The 12956-nt window shown below is 36.9% G+C and overlaps 1 long non-coding RNA gene across 1 annotated transcript in view; it reads left to right on the top strand.

Annotated features, from left to right (window-relative positions):
• Positions 1 to 12956, top strand: part of LOC115934347 (uncharacterized) — a 74278-nt gene that overhangs the window by 15814 nt on the left and 45508 nt on the right. The window contains exons 2-3 of the long non-coding RNA XR_004070175.3: positions 3825 to 4069; positions 7575 to 7761. This is a non-coding gene — a long non-coding RNA (uncharacterized lncRNA). The remainder of the gene's footprint in view (positions 1 to 3824; positions 4070 to 7574; positions 7762 to 12956) is intronic.

The following is a 12956-nucleotide window of genomic DNA, read 5'->3' as shown; positions in this document are numbered from 1 at the left end:
TCAATGGGAAGGGCATTCCAAAGAATTTTTAAGGATGTAGGGTATTTAGGAAATAGTAAATAGTTTGGTATGGCATGAGTAGAAGAAGTGAGGGAAAAAAACTGCAGAAAATTCATCTAGAAGAAAGAGAAATAGCAAGTTTTCCCTTTTAAGTACAAATATTTATGTATGTATGTAATTAACTTTCTTGAACACTTGCGGGGATTAATCATTTTGCTTTCAGGAAATGTGATATAGCTTTCATTGTTGTCTTGAATCTGTACACAAATATTTTGTCATTTATTTTTACATTTTAGTTCCCTAAATAAATTTAAGCAGGGACCTCTCTTAACACTTCTTCCAAAGCACAATGAAAAAAATCCTGAGTATTGGAGCTGGAGAGATCTGGCATCCAATCCACATTTGCCAGATGTTGACTTTGATCAAGGCACTGTACTTATGTAAAGCATGCTGTGTGACAGCCTGTGATTATGATGGCTCTTAAAATCATTTGATTTGGAAGAGATAGCCTTATTCTATGACTTACAAATTTTGACTTAGGCCCATATAATCCTGCATTGGGCCTGGAGCACAGAGTAAGTGCTATTTCCATTCATTTCTCTCTGTGGCATGTGTTCAACACAGTTAACTACAGGTCCTTTTTAATATTAATAGTAGGGTCTCTGGAAATATTCTTTAGGTTAAATTAATGTGACTGGGGAAAGGAGCCTTATGTCATGGTTAAGAAGGCAGACTCTGGCACCAGAATGCCTGGATTTGCATCTTGGCTCTCTCACTGATGAGCCATATGAGCATGTGGCTTTCTTTCTCTGTTTCTCCATCAGTATGATGGAGAAATAATGACTTATCTTACAAGGTGGTCATATATTAAAAGAGTTAATATATGTAAAGCACTTGGAAGGGTGGCTTGTACAGAGTGAGCACTTAATAAATGCTGGCTAATATCATCATTGGAAACTAGGCCAGGCATGGTGGCTCACACCTGTAATCCCAGCACTTTGGGAGACCGAGACAGGCGGATCACAAGGTCAAGAGATGGAGACCATCTTGGCCAACATGGTGAAACCCCGTCTCTACTAAAAATACAAAAATTAGCTTGGCATGGTGGCGTGCGTGCCTTTAGTCCCAGCTACTCGGGAGGCTGAGGCAGGAGGATTACTTGAATCAGGGAGGTGGAGGTTGCAGTGAGCCAAGATTGCACCACTGCACTCCAGCCTGGCGACAGAGCAAGACTCCATCTAAAAAAACAGACAGAAATGGTGGCTCCTCAGATGCATTTTACGTTTAAGTTCCTTGTACTTTTTAATGTGTTTTGTAGACAAAAGGAGAGATAAAAAAAATTGTTGTGCATGATTACCAGCAGAAGTGTGTCTTCCTTATTAGTTATCAGAAAGGTCTATATTATCTTACTGTGATTAGGTATAAACCCAGATTTCTTTCTTTCTTTTTTTTTTGAGTCGAAGTCTTGCTCTGTTGCTCAGGCTGGAGTGCAGTGGCACAATCTTGGCTTACTGCAGCCTCTGTCCCCCAGGTTCCAGCAATTCTCCTGCCTCAGCCTCCTGGGTAGCTGGGATTACAGGTGCATGCCACCACGCCTGGCTAATTTTTGTATTTTTAGTAGAGATGGGGTTTTGCCATGTTGGCCAGGCTGGTCTTGAACTCCTGACCTCAGGTCATCCGCCCGCCTCCGCCTCCCAAAGTGCTGGGATTACAGGCATGAGCCATCGCATCCGGCCTAAACCCAAATTTCTAAAGTCAGAATAGAATAAGATCTTCTAATTCACATGTGAATTTGGAAGCCATCTTAATTATATGTCACATCCATACTTGAGGAACTGTTGATACCTCAGTTTCTTTATCTGAAAAATAGGCATAATATTACCTACTTCTACTTTTGATATTAAATCTGTGATAGCACATTCAAAATGATGACCTTAATGCCTAGCATAATAAATAATCAGCTCTTGTTATTATTATTGATCATTTTCAAATGACCTTTTTAACATTTGTGAATAACTGTGGGAATATGGCTGTTGAATCCAACAGCCAAAACTTGAACTGTTTTCCTGTTGTAATCTAATCTAACACCAATGAAATCAAGTACACTTCTTCCATCCTTTGATAAGGCCAGGTGATAAAATGTTTATGTATATTGATAACAGGAGAAAAATTTTTTTTTGATCTTCTCCTCCTAATATGCTTTTTGAAACAAGAGAAGCAGCAGGTCCTATATTCAATTTGACATTGTCTGATAGTTACTTAAAACAGTACTTTCATTCTTTCTGTTTCTCACATTCAACTGATTGCTTACTTCATTTTTCCTGTCAGTATGTTCAGCTGGATAAGGAATTGATTCTTAACTTGATGTTATTGTAATTTCCAGGTATAAAGCTTTTGCATTTTATATTACAAATTAGACTAATAGCTGTTTTCTTCTTATAGTCCCATCTTTTAGTCTATTTCTTTTCCCAGGTTTATGTTATTTACTCTATATGGTAAATATTTTATACTATGGTATATAATTTGGGAATTATAATTGGGAATATAATTTGCTTTAATTAATCTAAAATATTTTATATTATTTGATTTTGACTATTTAAGATGCACACATCTCGGCTCACTGCAAGCTCCACCTCCCAGGTTCACGCCATTCTCCTGCCTCAGCCTCCCAAGTAGCTGGGACTACACGCCTGGCTAATTTTTTTGTACTTTTATTAGAGACGGGGTTTCACCGTGTTAGCCAGGATGGTCTCAATCTCCTGACCTCGTGATCCGCCCGTCTTGGCCTCCCAAAGTGCTGGGATTACAGGCGTGAGCCACCACATCCAGCCAAGGAGCTTATTTTATAACACATTTTTCAATCAAAAATCCAGACTTGTCATTTACGAAGTAGCACTATTAATATGTGCATAGGCATTATGTTTTTAAGTCAAGTTCTATATGTCCAAATTAGTTCTCATATTAAAAGTTCTTTTAGAATAAATTTATAACACAAAACAAGCATGTATACCATGACTAAAATATCTGATTCCAACTCCAGAAAAGCATTGACAGTTCTCATTGTCAGTATTTATTTTGTATGTTATACAATCTCTCAATGGTAGGACACATAAACATCTTGAAACTTTTACTCAGACTTATTATTCATATACAAAATATCTTGTTTAGAAAGTTAGGAAAGTATATACCCCTTTCTGTTTTTGTAATTTAGCTTTATTTAAGTGTTTTGAACATACGTCTAAAGTAATCACATGTAGAATAAGAATAAATTTGGAAAATGAAGGTAAAATATGCCTTTCTCTCTTTGTAAATAATGAACAAACAATAGTGCTGTTACCATGAAGATCTAAAAAAAATGTTAAGTTTACTACATCTTATGGTAAAACAAGTGACTGCAGGGAAGGAAAGGTGAATGTTCCCAAGGTGGAAGCTCCACTTGTCTCAGGGAGGGAATACGTTGTGACTATGGCTGTGGGGAAGACATAAGCTGGCTTAGAAAATTAAGAGCTACTTACTTAGTGTTTTAAATACTCAATTTCTTCAAAGTGAAAAAGTTTCAATACAATGGGAAGTCAACATTGTTTTTATAGACATTATTAAAACATAATCCCAAACTCGAGGAAAGTTTTATGTAAATGATTGTTTGAACCTCTAAAAATTTAAAATTCAACTTGATTTATTTTTATTAGATGAGATCCTGGCTAGGTTCCACTTCATAAGGCTTATTATACTGAGTTTATTTTTACAACTAATTATCCTCACCTACATAAACTTCCTAGATTTTGGAATACTTAATTGACTGGTCAAGTGTCTTTGCTATCCAGATGACAGTTACCTATCATGGATCTTCAAAGGGACTGAAAATTTGGACCAGATGCCATCTTCTCAAGAGTACAGGAGGAACTGAAGCATTAAATTGTGATGGTATTGGCCAACATATGTAGCTCATCACTGCGAACAAGTGCTCAGCCTACGTTTGGAGTGGTGTACTGTCATTGTGACCCATAACTGTTGGAAGAGTTCCAGAAATAACACAAGGGATTATGCATTAATATAGAGCAGGTGGCAGGTAGGCACTCACGATAGGTTAAATGAGTGAAGGAATGAATGTGGAAGTTGAATGAATTATAGGTTGACATAATTTGGATATGTAGACAAATTCCTAGCCCAGAAAAGAGTACTTGTGTTTAGAGTCTCATTGTGCAGAGGTTGGTCTGAAACTGATATAAAGAAATTGGATTTAAAGTGTTCTAAGCAATTAAATGTCTTATACGATTTGCCGTTTTTATCACAAATTCATAGTTCCAGGATGACCTTTATTTTTTTCTACATAAAGGGAAATAATATTAATTTTATATCTTAAAGAGAAGAGCAAAATTTTTAATATTTGCCTTTTAAAAATAAAATGATAGGGCAGCTCCAGGAGATCCACATGGGCAGGTGAAGCTCCTATACCTCCAATCTGAACCATCTGAATAACAAGAAAATCTCACATCTCTTTAGATTTCACAGGCTCAAGCAAATGTGAAATATTTGACATTTTCACCTTAGTATTTTCACACATAGAAAAGACACCTTCCAAGAGTAAGTAGCAAATTTTCTTTTCCTGTTGAAAGCTAGTTTTGCAACTCAAAGAGCAAAAAAGTAAAAATGTTGCTTTAGAATTTTCTGAAATGCTGCAACTCACATGCGGGAAACTCTCCTTCCACTGAGTGTCTGCACATGGCCCCATATCAGAATCTTAGTTGTTGAATTGCTGAAAATTTAGAACTCATCCTTTTTAACCAGTCTACCATGTACGTGAAAATCAGAAAAGGTGTAAAAGTTTTACATTGACAGCATTAAATTCTTTCAGTCTTAGTTACACATTTAGTTGTCACTTAAGTTTTAATTGGCTAAAATTAGGCTTCTTAATTTTCAATAAAACTCAGTAATTTTAATTGTGCAGCAGCTACTTCATTCATGCTGGTTGTGGCTGCTACGAAATGAAAGACAAGGTGGTTTTTGCATATATGTATCATTATTTTTTGAAAATAAATTCAGGGATAATATGAGGCTGAGATTTGTGGTCTATAAGATGTTGAAGATAAAAAAAATTTGCTGCATTTCTAAGGAATAATGGGGTCCAATGGGAGCAGAGAAGGCATTTAGGGAAGCAGTGAAGAAAAGCGAGAAAATTCTAGAATGCCATTGACATGAGGGAGAGGAGTACATATTTAAAACTTTAGTCAACAGGAAATGATTATAAAGATTTAGGAAAGGGCACGACATAATTAGGGTTTTGTTATCAGGGAGGGTATTTTGGCAACAGTGTGTAGAATAAAATGCAAAGAAGAAAAACTAGGACTTGGGAATGTGGTGCTTTGCAGGTATGAGCATCAGGCACTGGTTTCAGACAGACCTGTGTTTGAAACACAAGCCAAGTGAGCATGCATTGCAACCTCTTATTTCCAATCACATTATGCTCCTTCAGAGGTACTGTAGTGGCTGGGTGATACCTGCTCCTCTGAGATCTGTCCTCCAGCTCCACAGGGTCCCCCATCTCAGCTCCTGGGGGTCCCAGCCCCCAGGTGTCATCCTCTTTTCAAAGGCCTGATCATCAACTCTATGAGCCCCTACTTCAAACTCCCAGGGTCTATATTCTCAATCTCCACCATTTTATTCCCTTAGTCCTAGTGGAACTGTTTCCTGCAGTTATCTTTTTTGAGTTTTAGTACCTTTTGGCTTTTTTTTAGGACTTCAGAGCATGTGTGAGCCAATCTCTATATTATCTCTATATTACAGCCTTGTATTGCAATACCCATTATAGTTTCTGTTTTCCTGGCTGGACTTTGACAGCATTAGGGTGAGCAGGTGTATTATCTGTGTAGACAACATGGCAGGAACATCAAAGGATAAAAAAGTATGGGGCATGGTCAGGGAAGGCAAGTAATAGGACGTGATTAGACAGCATAGCTGAGCATGAGATGTCCTGAAAGTTCAGTGAGAGGATAATTAGGGTGAGATTTTATTGCCATATTAAGTGTCTCATTGTATATTAATAGAAGAAAAACTGATTTCTGTAACTTCTATCATCCATCCCAGTAATTTCCTCAGTGATACACTGATATAGTCTGATTCTTAAAATGTGACAGTTTTAAAAATATATGGAGATCCTTAAGCTTCTGTCAGGTTGTGTGGCCTGTAGGAACATTCAGAGAGATGTCTAGTAGGCAGATGGATATATGGTTCAGAGCTTCACAAGGGCAATCTAGACTAGAGATACGTATTTTGAAATCATCAGTATACAAAGGACAATTAAATTTAAGGGGGTAATTGAAGCCACCCAGAAAGCAGGCAGAGAGAGAGAAGAGAACACTTATGGCAAAACTTGAAAAGAATCAATAATTTCCATTATTTCTCAGTAGGGTTGCTGTGCTTTAAACAAGCCAATCTGATTTCTGTTTCTCACGTCATTTACAAATTCCTGCCTATATCCCTGGAATCAGTTACCTGCTATTTTCCAGCAGTACTTGCTGAGAAGACAACATAGGATAGTATAACAGGCATGGGCTTCATTTCATACAGTCTTGAGAGTTTGAGCTCGGCTTATATTTTTATTTTTTATTTTTAGAGATGAGGTCTCACTCTGTCACCCAGACTGGAGTACATTTGTGTGATTATAGCTCACAGCAGTCTCCAACTCCTGGCCTCAAGCAATTCTCCCACCTCAGCCTCTAGAGTAGCTAGAATTATAGGCATGCACCACCATGTCCAGCTATTTTGTTGTTGCTTTTTGTATCTTTGTTTTTGTGTCTGTGTGTTTTGTTGTTGTTTTGCTTCTTAATGGTTAGGGATACTCTAACTTCTAGGATGCTCTGTTTTCTCCTCCATAATATAAATAATGATAGTACTTTCTTCTCAGGGTTGTTGTACACACTGAGTCATACATAAACAAATTGTTGGAGAGCTGCTAAACATCAGTTTCCGCTAAATAGTCACTGTAGGTAGAAAGAGGAATAAGTGCTCGCAGTCCCATGGGACAGACAGACTCATTATCTGATGAATAAAATGCCTTGTACAAAGTGGAACAATATAGAATGCTTCAGGTATGGGGCAGGGAAGAACTGATAAAAGAGATTGTCTCTGTATAAGCTGGATCTTGAAGAAAATATGGGAGTTAATGGAATGAAAATATCATAGGATAGTGTTTGGAATTTAATGCCAGATGTTTAGTAAAGAAGCTTATTTATTCCCCTTTGACTATCTTCTAACCCTGGCTTAAAATTTAACTACTTGAGAAAGATTTCCTAAGCTACTTGGCTTCCTCTGTACTTCCCTTTAGTTCTTTATTCTCTTCAGCATGCATATATTATTCACTTTTGTCCATATTTTATTTTTAAGTAGAAAGAAAACTCATTTGGGAAAATGATTTTTAGTATTCTTTTGGAGTCTGACAGTGTTCAATACATAGTAAACCCCTTATAAATTCTTAAATTAGTTTTATCACATAAATAGCAGTCTAAGTACATTAATGCAAAAGATATTTACAATCTTTTTGATATTTAATGAATATCCAATTTTCCCTTACATAGATCATAGATCAAAACTAGGTGATGGCAACATGAAGATCATTGAGAATATGGAGAATATGGCAACAGCAGCCTTCACAGCATGGTAGGAAATGGATGACTGAGTGCAGTGGCTGGAGGAAGGATTTTTGAGATGAGAAAGTAATGACAAACTCTGCAGACAACTCTCTCTATGGGTTTTGCTGTGAAGGTAGTATACGAATATGGTGGTACTTAATGGGAAATATAAGGGCTGAGGATGTTATTATTTTTTAAATAGTGGGAGGATTCTAGAACATGTTTGCATATTCATTGAATTGTCCATTTAGAAAAGGGATGTTGATGACATAGAAGGAATCCCTGAGACCTTTAGGAAACATCTTTTCCCTCTTCTGGTAAATTGCAGAATCTGAAATTGAAGGCCACCAAACTATTTTTAGGTTAAAAATTATCCTGTAGTTCCATAACTCTTTATTCTTTTGTTTTGGGATTATTGTCCTACAATGGATATAATTATATAACTGTTGTAACATTACATTTAAATATAATTATATTTCTAATCATACATGAAGTAAACATATAATAGGATGTTACTCTGATTTTATATTGAATGTATCTGTCTCAAATCACTAAAAATAAGACTTTGTATTGTTCAATGAAATCTCTAGTACATATAAAACATGATAGACTTTTTAGTATAGGTTACTCAAGAACTTTGAATGCAAAGGAAATATTTTCACAAAGATATACCTGATAAACCAGGCAGGGTTCTTGTTACATCCTCCTGAAAGAGACTTATGTTAAGATCTGACATCTACAAGAATCACTCACAGCATGGATTAGGAAGTGTACCCCACTTTTCAGGAAAGAATTTTCATAACATGTGAAAAGGAGAGGGGGCAAGAGTCTTGACTTTAGTTAAGTGAGCAATTTTTGTTTCCTCTGAGGAAGAGTAGGCTGGCTGTGGCATCTCTCACTCCATTGACAGCTAGTGTTTTGTCTGCAGACTTTTCTGTCTGGGTGACTCCACTTCCTCTACCACCATACATCACAGGAGCCTGAGAACTCAATGTGTACATTGGAGACAAAAAGCAGATTTTCTTGATCCTTGAAAGAGGGAGAAGAGTTTTGTTTGTCTGATCCCTTTGGCCACCCTCTGTTCTGTTTTGGAAACACTGATTGTTGCAGAATGTTCTCAAAACCACACTCACCTTCACCCCTGAGTTATGCTTCACAAAAGAGACTGGTACAAAGCAACATTTAAAATGTTTTCACGTGATCAGTGGTTTCAATTTGGAATCTGGGGCTGGTTTATGAAAGAGATGAGAAGGAAATTTTTTCCTGTCCTGGGGATTTTGTATGTTTTTTCTGTCTCTTAGATTTTTCCCTTTAAAATGTGGTTGTGAAAAGCAGATGTTTAGTAAAGGTGAAAGTCTTGGAATATTCATCAATGCATCGTAACTCAATACCTTAGGGTAGACACTGTCTGTAGTAGCAAAATAGATCTTTTTTCTATGTCTACCATGAAATGATAGCCATTGAAATGATGCAAAATATGACCTCTATATTTAGTCTGCATTCAAATCCATTTATTGTTTAAAGAAACCATGCAATGCCAATTAAAAATTTTTTTCTTTAACAAATCAACTGCATATTTATTTTGCTGATTAAAGAGAATCAGATAAAAACATCAAAAATTAAATTTCTGCCCTAAGTATCATAAAATGAATACCAAGGTCCTCCTAAAAGCTTAATGAGATCTCAACCTGGCCTCTAATAGCAGTGTCCGATGTCTGACATGTTGGTAATGTATAGTGAAATGCTATTATGACTGTTATTATGGTGTAGTAACACAGAGAGCTAGAAGTGCCCAGGACATCAATTGTATTCTATTGTCATAAGGTGTCCTTAAACCTCATGTAAAGAGTTGCAGACATTCAAAGTTTGGTTACTTACCTAGAAGAAACATTCAAAATATGGAGTGTTTGCTCAAATCATTGTTCTAGTGAAAATAGCATGTTGAAACCACTTTGATTCTCTGACATTTGTCTGTGTAAGACATGTAATTCATTACATTGATTTTATATTGAAGAAATAAATTTGAAGCAAACATTTTATTCCAGCAGAGGCTGATATTCATAACTATTTTCCTGAATACTAGGTAGCTAATCAGTCGTTGAGATATTAACAAGTTATTCACGATTTTCTTGCTTTCACTATGAAGTAAATAAAAAGAGGCAGTTTGGCAGGGGTGTCATGACATTGTAATGATACAGTGCTGATGATAAGTCTATTGGGGAAATATAGTAGCTGTCTTTGCTTTCACCAAAATAATAAATAAGCAAACTTCCATCTTATATACAATCTTTTCTTAGTTTGTTACTTTCTGAAAATTGCTTTGAAAGTTTATTAGAACTGTGTAAAATACAGCATGCCATTTCCTAAGAATAGCACACAATGTGGAGACACTTTATCAAAAAGTAAAATGTTTATTTCACTGGCTAGATTTGGTAGCCTTCTCCTACAGTGGCAACTCAGTCTTTCTTGAGTAACCCAGCCTCCCCACCCTTATTTAATCTTAAGTTTGTGAATTGAGCATTGTGGTTATCTACTGAATATGTACTTGAGAGCTATTTCTTATTTCTAATTTTGGGGATATTATGTAGGCTTTTGTGTAATGCATATAATAACAAAGACTGTGCTTCCTCCCAGAATGTGTTCACTGGATGTCTTGTCACCCGATTTTACTAATCAACCAAATGTATTGTTCTACAGAGCTAGCCCCTTTAAGTCATAATTGTCCTATATTGAATTATCAAAATACAATTTCAGGCTAAATTAGCAATAATCCTTTTGGAAGCCTATGTATGCCAGAGAAAAATGAGGGCCATGTGTCTTCCATGCTATAGGCTGAGGAATCTTTCAGCTGTGTGGACAGCAAGGAAAGGGAGAGGCTGCAGCAAGTGGAAGGAGAGGCAAATACAGCTACAGAGGCAAAGGGAATAGGCCACAAAGGCAAAGGGTTAGTGAGCTGTGTGATTCTGATTTTATTGCATGATCAATATGAACCTTTTTATAGATTTCAGGCTTTGAGTATCTGATTAAAACTGTGACTAATCCTTTAAATAAACGCAAATATACACAAACACAAAATTGTTGTGTAAAATTTCTAGCAATTCTTAGGTCTCTGGAAGCCTCATGTTAAGAACTCACACTGGGACCAATAGGGAGGGAGTTCAAAGAAGAAAAAAAGATGGAGATCAGCATATTAACCTACTGGGAATCTCTCAGAGAAGAAGATAATAAGTTCATAATAAAAGGAAGACACAAAAGGGTTCACATAAGGCAAACTAATGGCATTGAAGCAATCACGGAAAGATTGAAAGTGAAATAGAACTGCAGAGAAATTATCTGGAAGGTTTGTTATTTTATGGGAATTAAACAGATGAGAAAATTGTTCAGGAAAACTGGAACTTTTTCAGAACTCACTCTAACGGAGATACGATTTTGACGGATCTTGAGTTCTTGGCAGACTCTGAAAAGGTTATCTGGGTTGCTTGAGTTGCTGACTACATCAGAATCAGAAGGGATGTGGTTGCTCTTGGTAAGACAGAGTTTAGGAAAGTTAAAAATTCCATATCATTATGAATTTGGGATCTACTAAGAAAGCAGAAGCAGGGTACTGGAGTTGAGTTTAACAGGGAAGTGTATTTGGGTCATGGAAGAAAATGTGCAATTTTAAGTGTCCCTCAGCAATTCAGTGTAATGGGAACCATGGTGGGTGGAGGGTGGAGTCCTCAATTAAACCGAGGGCAGGACACTGCATGGTTAGAACAGCATGTGGTTATGCCCTGATGCTGGTTTGGTGACATGAGAATCAAGAGACTCAAGTCCCAGTGTTGGATTTACCACGAGCTTGTGAATTTGAGAAAGTTATTTTACTACTCTGGACCTCCTTTTTCCTGCTCAGAAAAGGACCACAGGAGGCCTAAATAATCTCGAAGATTCCTTCCAACTCTAGACATCTATGACACTGCAGAGAATGGAAATGAATAGAAAAAGAGCCTCAATACATCAACAATGTTTTACTTATTTTCAAAAAAGATTCCTCACTTTGATGCTGACTCAGATGCTGTGGATGTGTGATTAAGAATTTTAATTTTGTTAATATCATCAATTTCCTGAAGTAGAAGAATGACAATTCTCCCAGGGAAATCTTGACGATTGAGTGTTTGCACTAGCAGTTGAGAGTCAGTATGTTAGTTAACATTTAAAAAAGCAAATACTTCATTTATTTACTCTGTTTGCTGTGTGGAAACTTACCACTGCCAGCTTCAGCCACAGAACATTCTATAAGAAACAGTGTGGTTTCCAGATGAGGGCAAGTGGATAGTGTTTTCCAAGGCTGCTTCAGGGAGCATCTGAGGCATTTCAGAACATTTTGCATCTTGGCACAGTGAACCTGCTATGAATTCTCTGTGCCTGGCTGTCTGTCTCCTACCACAATCATTACCTTCTTATTTGGGGAGACAAGCACAACTGGGAACACGTGTGGAATGAGAGAGCTTGTTCCAGTGGTCTCAGCAATGCCTCATGTCTTCTTTTCAGTAGATTCTTGCAGAATGAAGCTGGAAGGGCCACTTAGAGGATCTGATTCTAACCTCTGCATTAAGGAAAAATCCAGCTCCTTTTATTCCTTAACTGGAATCTAGGGTCTCATAGTGCCACTTATTTTTTTGTAAAGTAGAGTGAAGATTGTACCAATAAGAAATAAAGAATACTTATTTCATGCATATTTAAAGCTGACATGTACTTTACATATTGTATTTAAACCTACAACTTGCTATGTGCAAACCTATTGGTCCATAGTTCTTGTCTAAAATTTCCAAGATAATTTCCCTGTAGCATTTTAAATAAGAAATAATTATCTGACAATGACTGCGGTGGTGGAGGAAGACGCATTTGACAACAGTTGTGGTGGTAGGGAGAGGAGACATCACATCTGAGAACTTTATTTCAATTGGTGGTTAAAATGTGGGATAAAATACTAAAAGCAATATGAATTTAGATTGAAAAAAGAGATGTGAGCTCATTCTACTCTCCACTGGACAGGTACCATTCATGGCAATTCCCATCCTGGGTGTTTTGAATGTTTGGAGAAATTAATGTACAGAATTATTTAATAATATCTGGCATGATGGCTCATGCCTGTAATCCCAGCACTTTGGAAAGCCCAGGTGGGAGAATTGTTTAGCTCAGGCATTCAAGACCACTCTGGGCTGTACATAGTGAGACCCTGTCTCTACTAAAAAAAATAAAAATTAACTGGACATGATGGTGTGCACCTGTGGTTTCAGATACTCAGGAGGGTGAGGTGGGAGGATCGCTTGAGCCCAGGCATTCAAG

The sequence above is a fragment of the Gorilla gorilla genome, chromosome 3, assembly GCF_029281585.2.
Source record: "Gorilla gorilla gorilla isolate KB3781 chromosome 3, NHGRI_mGorGor1-v2.1_pri, whole genome shotgun sequence".
Lineage (NCBI taxonomy): Eukaryota > Metazoa > Chordata > Mammalia > Primates > Hominidae > Gorilla > Gorilla gorilla.
Note: the sequence above shows the minus strand (reverse complement) of the source record. Positions and strands in the feature narration are given on the sequence as shown.